Source organism: Vipera ursinii (genome assembly GCF_947247035.1).
Source record: "Vipera ursinii genome assembly, chromosome: 4".
Lineage (NCBI taxonomy): Eukaryota > Metazoa > Chordata > Lepidosauria > Squamata > Viperidae > Vipera > Vipera ursinii.
The window spans coordinates 90,945,265-90,961,621 of record NC_139514.1 but is presented as its reverse complement, the minus strand read 5'-3'; the positions used below and the strand labels follow the sequence as shown (position 1 = coordinate 90,961,621).

The window sequence follows — 16,357 nt, the reverse complement described above, 5'->3', positions numbered from 1 at the left end:
TGAAGTGTATTTTAGGTAGAATTACCATGATAGCATTTAAGTATCTTAATGTTTTGACCCATCTTTTATAAATAAAGAGAAAACACTGCATTAAAAATAAATTTTATTTTACGAAGAATATTGTTTTAACTTATTGCTACTGGTCAGACAAAATCTATTGATATAAAAATGCAGATTGAATATTTTTAGTGTGTAAATATACAAGGAAAAGCAAAACTGAAATCCTTAACTGTTGTTTCTGTCAATTTCATTTATATTTGTGCTTATTTGTTTTACTGAGTCCAAGATTGCTAATAAGTAATCTTGAAGTCACTAATTAACAGATAATCTGCTCAACAGTTACTTAAAAGGATCCAATGAAGTAAGAACTTTCTTAACAATAGTAGCTGGGAGTTCACTGGCCTGCTTGAATTAGATTTAAGGAGGACCATATCTTTTTTAAAAAATTATTTTATAAATGTCACTCAGCCTTCCATCCTTCCGAGGTAGGTAAAATGAGGACCCAGATTGTTGGGGGCAATAAGATGACTTTGTAATAATGCCACGGGGGGGGGGGGCGAAAGCCCTAATAAGCAGGCATATACATAGAATGAAGGCTATTGCTAAGCACATTGATTTGTGCTTTAGATTGTAAGCCGCCCTGAGTCTTCGGAGAAGGGCGGGATATAAATTGGATTAAAAAAGAATACAAATAAACAGAATTAGATCATATTACGCTTTGTAACCTAATTCATCTGCATGGATAAGAAATATTTATAGATCTCTAAATTTCTGTAAAATCTCAATTATCCTATTTTATGCCAGTGTATCAAGAACAACAAGAATGACTGCATTTATGCTACTTCAAAGAAAGACTTGTAAGGAGTATAAAGGGAAAATTTGCCATGATTGAAAAATTAAAAAATCATATTTATTACAGTATGTACAATTTTTTTTATACACATACACACATTTCTGTGACGCTCAAAAGCTACACAGAGATTTAAGAGCTGTATTAAAGTGATTATTTCTTGTCTGCCTTTGCTGTAAAAGTATGAGATCTGGGGGTTTTATTTCAAATGTGAACTTCCCTTTCCATTTCAAAGAAACGTTCCATTACAAAGCTCCTTAAGAGAGGCAACTATCAGGTGACTTGTGAGGTTCTCTGCAGCTGAAAAGAGATGGCTCTACTTGATAGGTTACCATTTGTTAAAGAAGGGTTCCTTGAGGGAGGCTTTTGACATGCCACTCCAGGAGAGGTTTGGAATTAATTTGTTTGGAAAATTGGGTGTTAAATTTGCTCAGGGATTGCCCTCATATTCTGAATAACTCAAGTTGGTAAATTCAGTGGATGTTTGTTGAAAAACATACTGATTTAAATGTAATTTGAAAAAAGGCAGTGTAACCCACTAAGCTGGAAGTTTATGGTGAAAGGCAGTTACTTTTTTTCTCTTTTAAAGCAGTGCACACAGATATACTGAGTTTTCAGTATATTAATTTATTGCAAGATTTTGAATCAATTTCTTTTTGTTTTCCAAGATTATTGCAGAATTATAATATCTTCTAAAGAAAAACAAAGGTTTGTTTGACTTTCATGATTCCCCCCCCCCCACACACTCTTCCTCTGTGTTTTCCTTGTGTTGACTTTATTGTACTAATGTAACTGGTAACTTGAGTAATTTTTGTATATTGTTAGATTATTTTATAATACCGTTTACATTATTTTCTTTTTGTAAAACTAAAGTGTTCATGTATTACAAAACCACTTAAAAATTCATTTGCATTTATTACTTAAATGTTTTAAGTTACTTGCTACAGGATGTTGCACAGAATGATTGCACATAGTTGATTGTTCTTTTATAAACCCTTCTCTGACTTGAAACATGCTGTTTGAGACTAGTGCAGGCATGAGGATATAGTGCTTTTAAATGTTTTTATTCCACTGTTTCTGATTTTTTTTTAGCAGAAAAGGTTCACTCATACACCCAGAACCTTGTATTTAATTGAACTTAATTAAACTTTCCATTGTAATCTTGCCTTTTAAAAGGGTATAAATGAAACATCGGAGACCCTCTTTTCAGCAAAAAGGGAAGCTACAGTCCACTATGAAACTGAAAGTTTGTTTTTGTGGAAATTTGGGAGGAGGGGAGGGAGAAACCAAATACTGCTGATTCTATTCACGTCGTTTGCCTTATATTCTCTTTGGTGCCTAACTGTTGCAAAGGAATACAGGATAGAGAGCTGTCTCATGTCAGGTTGGTGATTTGCATTTTAACATTTCTTTTTTTCTAAATTCTGTTTAGAGTAAGATTTACATTAAGTGACGGTTGAAACATCATTGTATAGTGTGAATGAACAGCTTTCTTTTTAGAGTGACTTCAGTCTTCCCAGGGTATTTTCCATTCATTGCAATGTTATCCTTTTGATGGCATAGTTTCTGCTGAACATAATAAAATTTGTGGTTAAGTAAACATTAAATAAGCTGAAACATAGCTTATAAAAAATTAAATTTTAACCATTTGCGCCAGTTACAGGTTTGCAACATTTTATGGGAAATGGGAACAAACTATTTTAGGTGAATTCCAATAGAAATCTATTCCGCTATTAGTCCAGCTGCTTTGGTATAAATCATATCAAAGAATCATGAATCACCTGAATCATCTTTTAGCTAGAATTATTGTTCAACCCAGTTTAAGTTGCCATTGGAGAGAGAGAATTTTTTTGCTGCTGTTGCTATTAAACAGCAGGTGAAATTTCATGAAACTTGCAGATGGGCGTTATGCCAAAATAATATATAGAAATGAAACCTTTTCACAGCTGCTTGACAGTTCTGTGATAACCTATGAGGAAAATAATTTTTTTAATCTTGACTGTCTTGTAGTTCATTCATTGTAAAAATACCCTAAACTACAAGACTACTCTTGGTCCTTTCTAAAATGTTATTGATAGTTCACATTGTAGGCAAGAGAGTGCTTAGCATATTAACTGTGGGTTCAAAATAGAACAATAAGGATAAGAGAGGATAAGGATAAGGATAAGAGCAGGACATTAATAGTTATAAACATGAGTTTGAGTTTGACTTGCAATAGGAACATGACCTTGTTAGCTTTGATTGTTTGTTTTAATTCTTAGTTGGGTTTAGTTTACAGGATCAATATGAATTCTCATCTTTTAGCTTTACAAAATCTCATTCCCTCATTAGGTAATAATAAAGCAAAGTATAGATGAATCATTTTCTAATTAGTCCTAAAATTTCCTCAAATATTGAAATTTTAATGCTTAATTTTATTGATTAAATTGTATGCTGCACACAGCCCCTCTCTGAGGGAGATAGGTGGTTAAGAAATTGAAATACAAATAAATAAAATACAAATAAATAAAATACAAACAAATAAAATCATTGGATTCCTTACTGTTTTGCCATAATTTTTCAAAAATAAACTTTTAGCCAGACCATCAGAAAGTTCATTTAGTACCTTAAGCATTCCCTAGTCACTTTACTGATAATCACAATTTCCCCCTCCCCCTTAATCATGTTACCCATAATTGACCCATAATTTATTTTTTTTAGAATACCCAGATTCTTGTTGGAGAAGATTAAGAAAAAATAAGATATGATAGCTTTGCATTTCCTTTTTTACTTGTCAGTATCTTGCCATCTTTACTAAGTAGCTGCTATGCTAATTCTTTTTCTTAACCTTTCAACATATGCAGAAAACTCTTTTATGTTGTTTTTAGCATTTTTGTCAACCTAAGCTCATTCTGCAGCTTTTATAATAATATCCTTACTTCTGGGCTGTGGGAGCATTTACTAGATTGGGGTAAACTGAATCAGGTGCAATTTATAAGATAAATGATCTTCAATTCAAAATCTTTTTTTACAACATTGTAATTGATGTACAGTATCTGAAATAATTGTTCTTATGCTTAACTTGGGATGTAGAAGTGTGTGTGTGGCTCACATGATTAAGATGCTGAGCTGATGATTGGCAGGCTCACATTTGAGACCCAGTTGCTGCCGCGGGAAAGAGTGACTCCTGTTATTCACTCCAGCTCCTGCTGAGCCAGCAGTTTGAAAGTAGGTGACCACGAGTAGGAAGGTAGCTGGGTATCAGTATTGGTGAGGAGCTTAATAGGGACATGAAAGGAGCCCCCAACGGGGCTTCTCCTGGGCAATAGTGATGTCAGTGGCTAATCCTTTCAAGCCAGAAGTGCTTTGATGCTCTTGACACGATTATAGTAGTAGTAGTTGGGCTTAGTTGTAATTCAGTAAATTTGAAAAGAAATTATATTAGTGGAATCCCTACTAATTTCTCAATAATTATATTTTTGTTATTTTGCTATATGTACAATTTATAGATTATATAGGTAACATTTAGCAACTAGAAAGATCCTTTTAAAACAGAGCTTCTCAATCATTGCAATTTTAAGATGTCTGTACTACTAATTCCTGGAATTTCTCAGTTATCATGGCTGACGGAAGAATTCTGAGAATTGAAGTACAGATGACTTATAATCATCAAAGTTGAGAAACACTGCTTTAGAGCATCATTGTTATTATTCATTACAAAAATTTATATGGCCATCCAACTCACTTTTGGTGACTCTGGGCACCTTACAAAGATTAAAGAAGGTTAAAATCTATCATTTCACTGAGTACAGTATTTTCAATTTATGGAGAAGTTGTATCTAGAAATCACACTATGCATTAATCTCAATGCCCAGTGGCATTTATCCATTGGTCACTTCAACTTTTCTAGTTTGCAAAGAGATAATTCTTCATAATGCAAATTCTGTCATATGTTCATGATTACTTGCATTCACTAAATTCATAGAGATTTTTCCTGTTTTGGGTTTAAAAAATCCTTTATATCAATCATCTATTACAATTAAATACACCTAAAGGTTTAAAGGTGTCCCCTCTCCAGTCATGAGGAACCCAACGGGGGCATGCTCATCTCTGATTCTCAGCCAAGGGAGCCTGTGTTTTCAGAGAGACACTTCTGTCATCATGTGTCCAGAATGAAAATACAGAACCCAGTAATCTTCCTGCTGAAGCGGTAGCTATTTATCAGCTTGCATTTGCATGCTCTCAAACTGCTATTTTGGCAGGACCTGGGGTGAGTAATGGGAGCTCACCACATCACATGGCGCTCAGGTCTCAAACCCAGGCTGTCAGCTTTCCAGTTGACAAGCTCAGTGTCTTAACCACTCAGCCATTGCACTGCACCTAAAAATACACATACTTCACAACTGATAATTGATAATATTTTAATAAAACCATCTTTTTTTATCATAACCACTACACATTTATTAAAACCTATTAATTTTAAGTGTGTACTTATTGATTCAATAAAAACGATGCTTATATAATTTTATATATAATTTTCAGATATATTATTTTATATATAATTTTCAGATAGAATATTTTGAAATGACAATGCATTTAAAACCATCCAGCAAAGTTAAAAGAGAAAGAAAAACTAAGATTAAAAAAGAAGGAAAGTTAGAGGTGAATATTTCTGTGGCTTTGCTATTCCTTCTATTTCTTTTTGAAACTAATAAATATTTTCAGTCATTTTACTCCATCTCTGTTTCTGACCAGTTCTGTCTGACTTTGTTAAGGAGAGCTTTGTAAGGGCATGCTAAGTGAAGAAGACCTAAAGTGACATCTGCTCCTTCAGTTCATTCAATGCTTTGTAGTCTTTTTCCACATAAAGATCCCAACAATCTAATCATTTTCTAATTACAGCTTCCTTAGTTGAGAGTTAGACCAGCTGCTGGTAGAGATGAGATTGAGCCCAAAGAAATACAAAATTAAAGATGAGCCTCAGGGCTTCAGTTCCCATTTGCAGATGATGAATGCTATGTATTTAAGTCATAATATAGTGAACATTCTTAAATAAAATGAAAGATTCATGCTGTACACTATTACAAAAGATTCCCTTGTATTTTCTGAACAGTATTTCACTTCCAAGACATGATTCTCAAATATGTGTTTTATGTACTTAAAATAGAACATTTATCATTAGGTTTTTCCTTTGGCTGTCCAATATCTCTGCTGTTAAGAATGCCAAAAATATTGTCAGAAATGGTGTTTTCTTATTTATTTATTTTTTGCATTGCTTTATTTAATAACAGAATTTAAAGATTCCTAAGAGCTTAAAAAAATAAATACTTTTAAGAGCATCCGTATTATTACTAAAGGGTAGTTAATTTCTGCCTTCCCCAATAAAATATCTTTCCAATATGTTGATGAGTTATTAGAATTCACTTCCTAATAGGTCACTCAATATTCTGGGAATTATACTTTCAGTTATTCAAAAGAAGAAGAGGAGACAAACATCTGTTAACGTATTAGGACAAAGCTTTATGTCCCTGCTTAATAAGGAGCAGTACCAGATCCATATACAGTATGTGAGTGACACTGTGTAAGTGACAAAGCTCTAATCTTTTTGCGTTCAAATAACTTGCTTGAACCCTGTCTAGCTTTGGTTTCAAGACCAAGATTTAGATAGCAGCAGTGGTGGGATTCAGCCACTATGCACCACTTTGGCAGAACCGGTAGCTAATTTTTTGTTGCCCAAGCCCAGAATGGACTTCCGGAAGCGGCATCCATACAGAGAACCGGTTGTTTACATATTTGAATCCCACCACTGGACAGCAGTAATTACCTGCAGCCAGACAGCTTCTCAAACTAGAGTTGACAAGGATATATGGGAAAAAGTGTTTCCTTCTAGTGTTACTGTTATGTTTTACATACATAGAACCTCATTTTCAGCATCCCTGTTATTGTCTTTTGTTAAGTGAATCTGGATTCCCTATTGACTTTGCTTGCCAGAAGGTCACAAAAGGTGATTATATGACCTCAGGATACTGCAACTATCATAAATGTGAGTCAGTTGTCAAGCATCCAAATGTAAATCACATGACCATGGGGCTGCTGCAGTGGTTGTAAATGTGAAAAACTGTCGTAAGTGCCATTGTAACTTTGAATGGTCACTTAAAGAACTGTTGTAAGTTCTACCTGTATTCCTTATATAGGATTGAGTTACAGTTTTTATAGCTGAGTCCCTTACGGAAACAATAAGATAATTGTAATCAGATCATTCTCTGTGTATGCTCTCTGTATTATCTCACCATTCTTCCTGGTTACTATGTTAAATTTTATCAACCTAGGACTTTTGATAATCCCCCAAAATTAACAATTTTCTCCAATACATCTCTGTTTCCATGTGTTTGTGCTCTTATTATGTGTTAAGAAAAACATTTCTCTTTCTGCATAAGCACTCTTGAAAGCTACTGAAGATGATCATGGATATATGCAATAGTTGTGCTGATTTTTTCATTATAGGTATAAATATCCATCTTTAAAAACTTAAGCATTCAGTTTCCTGTATGAAAATATTATCCTTATAAGTATTGTGGAAGTGGTGCTGTCCATGGTACATCTCTACTGGAGGTAGCTTAATGAAGTTGCAATAAGATAGTTATAGTTCACATTTACATTATCAAACTACTCTGTATAATTGTACAGAAATAGCCCTGTTATTAGTATTTTGGATATATAAGTTCAGTAGTACTTAATTGATAAGTTTATGTGAAGTAATAAAACTTTTTAATTGGTGTTACATTTATCAGCACTCTTGTTCAAAAGTGTGAGATTTGTGTTACTGTACTGTACTTATCTTACTGTCTCTTTAATATGACTTTCATTCCCCATGCAATATGTCCAAAGCAAGAGTAAAGTACCACACCCAGTGAAAGAAACTGAAGCCAGAAAATCTTCTGGTTTTAACATTACTATGTTTTACATATTGCTTACATCAGAAAAAATGTACTGTAATATTGGATTTCCCTGTCATTTTTATTCTCCCCCTTAAATCCATAGATTTGTCATGCCACAAACTCATGATACAGTACTTCTGCTTTTTAATGTTTTAATGTACTTTCTCTGTTTTAATCTGTCTGTAGCTCGTGAACAGAGTACAATGTGACTTGTCAAATTTGTTGAGCTGTGATTTCCAACATCCTTAGCCAGAACTAAGAATTAAACTTCAATATGATGAAATTAATTGCAATGCATTTTCAGTTTTTTAAAAATAATTTTATACGTGGTGCTAACTTAGAATTTGTTGTTGTTAGCTGTGAAGTCATGTCCAACCCATCGCGACCCCATGGACAGTGTTCCTCCAGGCCTTCCTGTCCTCTACCATCTTCAGGAGTCCATTTAGGCTCACGCCAACTGCTTCAGTGACTCCATCCAGCCACCTCATTCTCTGTCGTCCCCTTCTTCTATTGCCCTCAATCTTTCCCAGCATTAGGCTCTTCTCCAGTGAGTCCTTTCTTCTCATTAGGTGACCAAATGCACATAATGCAGAGCACATAGTCAATCTGATTTCTGTGTTGACCGTCTGGTGATGTCCATGTGTAGAGCCGTCTCTTGGGTTGTAGGAAAACAGTGTTTGCTATGACCATCGTATTCTCTTGACAAAATTCTGTCAGCCTGTGCCCTGCTTCATTTTGCACTCCAAGGCCAAACTTGCCTGTTATTCCAATTATCTTTTGGCTTCCTACTTTAGCATTCCAATCCCACATGATGATAAGGACATCATTTTTGGGTGTTAGTTCTATAAGGTGCTGTAGGGCTTCATAGAACCGGTCAATTTCATCCTCTTCAGCACCAGTGGTTGGGGCATAGACTTGGACTACTGTGATATTGAATGGTTTGCCTTGGATTCGAACTGAGATCATTCTGTGATTTTGGGGATTGTATCCCAGTATTTCTTTTCCTACTCTTTTATTGACTATGAAGGCTACTCCAGTTCGCTGATTCCTAAGATGTCGATGTTCAGTCTTGTCATCTTTTGTTTGACCACGTCCAGCTTTCCTTGATTCATGGATCTTACATTCCAGGTTCCTATGGAGAAAAAATCTTTACAGCATCGGATTTTTCTTTCACCACCAGATACATCCACAGCTGAGCGTCCTTTCGGCTTTGGCCCAGTCGCTTCATTCTTTCTGGCGCTACTAGTACTAGCCCTCTGCTCTTCCCCAGTAGCATATTGGACACCTTCTGATCTGAGGGGCTCATCTTCCAGTGTCATATCTTTTTTCCTTTTGGTACTGTCCATAGGGTTGTCATGGCAAAGATACTGGAGTGGGTTGCCATTTCCTTCTCCAGTGGATCACGTTTTGTCAGAACTCTCTGCTATGACCTGTCCGTCTTGGGTGGCCCTGCACAGCATAGCTCATAGCTTCATTGAATTACGCAAGCCCCTTCGCCATGACAAGGCAGTAATCCATGAAGGGGTAACTTAGAATAGGTGATCAGTAATGGAAATAGAGTAAGCTCTACAGCTATATTTTAGCAGTACAGCATAGTACTGCTAATTGAATGTACAAGGATTTATTATAAATGCCATTTACAATATCTTCATTTTTAAAATATCCTCTATGTTTAAAATATTTTAAAAATCTTTTCTCTATCAAACCAGAACTCATTGACTTGCCTTTACCAGAAACCAATGTACACAGAAAATAATAGTACAAAATTTAGCTATGTTGCTGAAATGCTTGGACCAAAATAATAATAAATGTTATTGTGGATGTTTTTATTACTTTATTACTTTACTTTGTTTTAATTGTTTTATAATTTTAGAATTGTAAGGTCACTTGGTTGAATTGGGTGGCTATAGAAACTGAATGAATGAATGAATAATGCACGAAAATTATAGCATCATAAACCACTGATTATATGTCCCAAATTCACAGGGGCAGATGAGTAGAACCAAACTGTTATAGGTAATCCTCGACTTACGACCACTATTTAGCCCATAATTTATGTTGTTAAGTGAAACATTTGTTAAATGAATTTTGCTCCATTTTACAACTTTTCTTGCCACAGTTGCTATATGAATCATTGTAGTTATTAAATTAGTGGCACGGTTGTTAAGTCAATCTGGCTTCTCCATTGGCTTTGCTTGTCAGAAGATCACAAAAGGTGAACTTGGGTGAAAAGGATCTTCCTCCCCTGCCTCGATCTCTGCAAGTCCAGTACATCAAAAATCAATTACGACAGTGCTGCAGCAAGAAAAAATGGATGCCCAACAAAAAGACACTCAGACCATTTTGCAGGAAATTGCAGCCCAGACGGCATCCTTGACAAAAAACTATGCAGACTTTAAAAATGATCTTGATAAAATGAATAAAAAAATTATTAACATAGATTCTCAAATTGAAAATTTTAAACAAATGATTACAGATAATCAGCAAAGGATCCAAAAAATGGAAGATAAGTCAGTCAAAGTTGACCAGAAATTAGAATCCTTAAAAGATGAAAATGAAAAATTGGTCCAAATAAAGGAAAATTTGGAAGATTTCAAAATTTAATAGAAGACAAGGAAGAGGACCTTCTAGACCTGATAACCGACTTACTTGCAGATGTTCTAGGAATGGGGAAGACCCAAATGGAAGGAGAATTGGATTAACAGTTAACTCAAACTATGCTAGAAGAAATAAAGTGCCTAGAGAAGTCCATGTTAGATTTCTTAAAAGATCCATAAGAGACGAGATTTTGAGAAAAGTAAGAGATCAGCCATTAAAATACAAAGGCAAAGAAGTAGTTGTGCTCAAACAAATTCCTAGAAGGGTAAGAGAGGCTCGAAGAGATTATTAGTTCTTAACCAGGAAATTGGTTGAAAAAGGAGTCAATTTTAGATGGTTGATCTCAGAAGGGATGCTAATCTATTGGGATACGAAAAGATATAGACTGCTTAAAGCAATGGAATTTTTTGACACGGAACATTCTTTGAGAAAGGTGATTCTGAACCCAAGAAACAAGAGGAAATGGTAGCTGAAGGAGCGGCCAAACAAACAGAGGAGAAAGAAGATAAAAACACATGCTTAGAAGAAGGTGCAAGACCAAGAGACCAAAGACAGATTAGATAGACTAGAAGACTGAGACCTAGATATAATTGAAAATTATGGAGGAGATTGGAATTTTATCAATAAATATAAATGGACCAAACTCTCCTTTAAAAAGGATGAATTTTTTTACAAGACTACAGAAATTAAAAATGGATATAATTTGCCTCCAAGAGACACATATTAAGAGACAACACTTTAAAATCTTAGAACAACCGAACAACCACATCTCAAAAGAAAAGGGGAATAGACCTTTATATTAAATAAAAGATGAATCCCAAATAAATTTATGCAGATGAAGAGGGGAGAATATTAATGGTGGAAATCATGATGGATCAAAAACATATATTGTTGGTAGCAATATATGTGCCTAATGATAAGCAAGAACGAAGCCATAAACAAAGAAGAAAAGGAGGAAACATACTACCTAAAGCATTTTCAAAAATGAAAGAAGAATTGTGTATTCAAGACGTATGGAGAGAGAGAAATCCAGAAAAACCACAATATACATTCTATTCAAATAGGCATAAATCATGGTCTAGAATTGATGTGATATGGACATCTTTTGACTTGAAAATGGTAATACAAGAGATGGAGATAGAAAGTAATGTTTGGGCAGACCAAACAGCTGAATAAATCTGTATTGAAAGAAAAAGAATTTTTACAACTAGCAACAAAGGAAATGGATGTTTAAAAAAATAAGAAAGAAGAAACATCACTCCAAAATGTATGGGATACGGCTAAAGCATATTTGAGAGGGTTGGCCATAACTTACACCTCTAAAAAGAATAAGGAAAAGAAACGATTACAGTTGAAGCTGAGAGAACTTTAAAAACTGGAATTAGAGTTACAAATAGACCCACAAAAGAAAATCCTCAAGAAACAAATGGAGATAATAAAGCATAAACTAAACCTGGCTGAGATGGACATAATGGCACAACAGATTAAACAGTCTAAACAGAACTTTTTTGAAAATGCCAATAAGCCGGGGAGATGGCTAGCATATAGACTGAAGAAAGAAAAAGAAAAAAGATTGATAAATAAACTACAAGATTCAAAAGGAGAATTACAGTTCCACAATGTTGCAATGAGAAAAATCATTAAAGACTATGAGGCACTCTATAAGGCAGAGGAAGTTCCCAAGAGAAAACACAGAATCAGACTTGCCAAAAATCCCGAAGAATATCAGAAATATATTAAATGGGAAAATATCAATGATGGAGATTACTAAAGCCATAAAAAGACAAAAGAAAGATAAGACTCTGGGACCAGATGGACTTCCTGCAGAATTTTACGTAGCATTACAAGATGTATTAGGTCCAAGGTTGAAAAAACTGTGCAATGAAATCCTTTTGGAGACTAAAATACCAAAGTCGTGGACTAAAGCTAATATTACTTTGATACCTAAAGAATATACTGATCTGACATATATAAAAAACTATAGACCAATATTGTTATTAAATGTGGACTATAAAATTTTTGCTTCGATAATGGCAGAAAGAATTAAGAAATTCCTGACTGAATTCATACATACAGATCAAAATGGCTTTTTACCTAAAAGAGAGATAAAAAACAACTTAAGAATGATTTTGGATTTCTTAGAGTACTATGAAAATCATTCAGGGAAACAGATGGCATTAATATTGACAATTTAAACTGGCAATTTATGTTTCAACTGTTGATGGAAATGGATTTTGGGGAAAACTTTATGAATTCAATTCAAGCAATTTACCATAAACAAATGGCTAGAATAATCCTAAACGGAGACCATACAGAAAACTTTGATATAAAAAAAGGTACAAGGCAGGGATGTCCCATTATCCCCACTTTTATTTATATTAACATTGGAAGTATTGACCAGAAATATTAGACAAGACATAGAAATTAAAGGATTGGAGATAAAAGAATAAAAATATAAATTACAAGCCTTTGCAGATGACTTGGTTTTTATTTTGGAGGAGCCACTTAAACAGCTACTGAACTGTTGGAGAAAATAGAAAAGTTTGGAGAACTGGCAGGTTTGAAAATAAATAGAGATAAGACTAAAAGTATTAACAAAAAACCTAACAGACAAACAGAAAACTCAACTTACAAAAAAGACAAACCTACAAATAACTAAAAAAGTTAAGTACGGTATCTAGGAATCCACCTAACAATAAGATGTATAACATTAAAAGGAGATAACTATGAAAGATTGTTGAAACAAATAAAACTGGACTTGGAAAAGTGGAAAAATCTTCAACTGTTGCTGTTAGGAAGAATAGCTACAGTTAAAATGAATATTTTACCGAAAGTACTCTTCCTATTTCAAACGATCCTGTAAAATTGGGAAAGGTTTTCTTTGAAGACCTAATATTGAGATTTATCTGGCAAGGGAATATTGAGATTTATCTGGCAAGGGAAGAAAGCATGAATTAAAGTGAAAATGTTACAAGAAGCTAAAAATAGTGGAGGATTTGGACACCCGGACTGGAGACTATATTATCAAGCAGCCATTTTACCATGGCTTAAAGAATGGATTATGTTGAGAAATAAAAGACTATTGTACCTAGAGAGGCATGACCTTCAAATTGGTTGGTATGCCTTTCTACAGTACAAGAAAAGTAAAATACATAGATATTTTCAAAATCACTTTATAAGGAATGTACTTCTTTCAGAATGGAAAAGAATAAAGCAGAAAATCTATATTAAACTACCTGAGTGGCTTTCAACAATGGAAGCTTTTGCTTACCCAAAGTTAATTAACTATGACAAAGTCGTTACCTACAAAGATATTCTAGATAAGGAAGGAAAATTGAAAGACAGACAGGACTTACATCAAGAAGGTATTGACTTAGCATGGTGGCCATATTTACAAATTCAAACGATACAGAAAAGATGCATTGACAATGGGATTTTATAAAGAACAGACAGAATTTGATCAAGTATTATTAAAAACAGATGAAAACCTGATTAAGAAACTTTATAGATTTCTACTAAACTTGAAGATGAAAGAAGAACAAGTAAAAGATACAATGATAACATGGGCAAAAAACTTTGGATATTCTATAGATTTGGAAGACTGGCAAAAATTATGGGACAGAAGTATTAAATTGACTAAAGCAGTTTCATATAAAGAAAATTTGTATAAAATGTTTTATAAATGGCATATGACACCAGTAAGATTAGCTAAAACGTTTAAAAATACTTCGAATAATTGCTGGAAATGTAAACAAAGGTCAGGTACCTACTACCATATCTGGTGGGTATGCCCTAAAGTGAAAAAGTTCTGACTGTGTATCTAATATTACATGTATTGACAGCAGTGAGAATAGCATTTGCCCAATACTGGAAAAATGAAAACCTACCAACTGAGGAGGTTTTAATCAAAATTTTAGAGTGTGCAAAAATGGACAGATTAACCTTAGAGATTAAAGAGAAAGAGGATTCAATTTATTTTAAAACATGGGATAAATTTTACCAATGGTTAGGAAAACAAACTGCCATATTTTCCGGTGTATAAGATGACTTTTTAACCCATGAAAACCTTCTCAAAAGTCAGGGGTCGTCTTATACGCCGGGTGTTAGGGTTAGGGGCGGTTTTATTGTCCGATGTTACAGGAAAAACCAGAGGCAACACCCCTCCACACATACACACACGCAGGCAACCTCGGCAGCTCATTGATAGGGGGGAGGAAGGGGGAGAGAATCACAAAATTGCTGTCTGTTGTCAGGCCCGCAGGGGGTCTCATTCCAAAAACAAGCCCTGCTTCACATACTCACCCCCCCACTGCACATGGGTCGCTCCATGACCCGGCGCTCTGACAAACAAGGGAGGAGGTCGCCTGTAATCAGCAAGCCCGACTATCAGCTGCTTCACGGCGTTTGCACGTGCCTGCATCACAGGGCTTTGCTGAGGACCCCGCAGGCACTCAGGAGGGCAGCCCAGTCTGCCTTGCCATACAGGGAGCCTGGACACTACAAAACATGCCAGCTGTTCCCTTGCCTGCCGACGGACCTGTGCCGGGACTGCATGCTATAGCCTGCGCGCTGGAGGCAAGGGCCGGCTGTTTTCTGTCGGTGTCAGATGGACCGGAGCCGGGGACTGCTGGAGGGCGGCCCTGGGACGTGTGGACGAGCCTGCTGGAGCCAGATACGGATGGGGGGGCAGTTGGTTGGAGAGGGATAGGCACACACTGGGAGCACGTTAGCGTTTTCACCCGGGTTGGGGTAGAGGGGGTTTGGAGAAGAGCCACCCAGGATACTAACAGCAGCAAGGTTTACAATGCTGAAGTTGTCGAAAGCCGGAAGCACGTGGAGGTTAAAGAAATGCAGGCAGGCTCTGGATGCCAGAAGTGTACTTTGTACATTGCTAAGCACATTGATTTGTGCTTTAGATTGTAAGCTGCCCTGAGTCTTCGGAGAAGGGCGGGATATAAATGGGATTTTTTTTAAAAAAAATTGCGTCTTGGAGACAGGGAGGGCTGGGCAGGCAGGGAGGGAGAGAGAGGTGACCCACCCAATCCAAGCAGACTTTGTATGCAGTGGGGTAGTCTTATACGGCGAGTATAGCCCAAAACCTATAATTTAACAGGAAAAGTAGGGGTTCGTCTTATATGCCGGAAAATACGGTAGCAAGAAATGAACATGATATGTTATTTTGAATATATATTAGTAAGGAGAATGTTATGTATTGACTAATTGATACCATTTATGATTATTGTTTAGCATATATATTATAGCTATTTACTGTTATATTAATTAGCGTTAATTGAACATATGTACCCAGACAATAGTCTGTGCTAAAGCTTGAAAATCTTATTGGGCAACCCCAATGTTGTTCCCAACCCCATTTCTACCCCAATCTCGATCCTAACCCCATCCCAAATCCTGATCCTTACCCTGGTTATATCCCCTTCCTAACCCTATAAAATTCAATAAAAACTCTTATAAAAAAAAGAAGATTGCAAAAGGTGATCACATGAAATATATTGAATTTGGCCACCATAAATTCTTCTGAGTTATTTAATCACTTTAAAAGTGGCTAGGGAAGATGGGGCAAACATTTTTTTTAGAAACACCTACACAAATGACTGCAATTAAGGGTTGTTGTTTTTTTTTTTTTGCTTTTTAGGTCTGTTCCAGACTTGCTATTTTTATTTTTGTCCATTAATTTTAGACCTAGAAGCAATAAGTTGGAGCAACTTTTCCAGCTATCTCTTCTAGATAGTTTAAAATGGAACCGCTTTAATTAATAGAGAAGGGAAAGAAAAACAAATGCATGGAAATAATTTAGATATAAAACTAGCTTAAACAGTTGAACATATAAATATAAATTTGTTTTAATTTAACTTCTGACGTAACACTTGATAGGAACATGATAGTGTCATGTACACATAAATGTGCTTGGATAGCATTAGTGTATATAAATTATCATATTTTCCTTATTTCAAGAGTCTTCTTGCTAACTAAA

General features: G+C 35.3%; 1 protein-coding gene across 2 annotated transcripts in view; it reads left to right on the top strand.

The window, feature by feature from the left end:
• The window catches only part of MCF2L (MCF.2 cell line derived transforming sequence like), a 115,787-nt gene that overhangs the window by 59,855 nt on the left and 39,575 nt on the right, over positions 1–16,357 (top strand). The gene's annotated exons all lie outside the window — the stretch shown is intronic.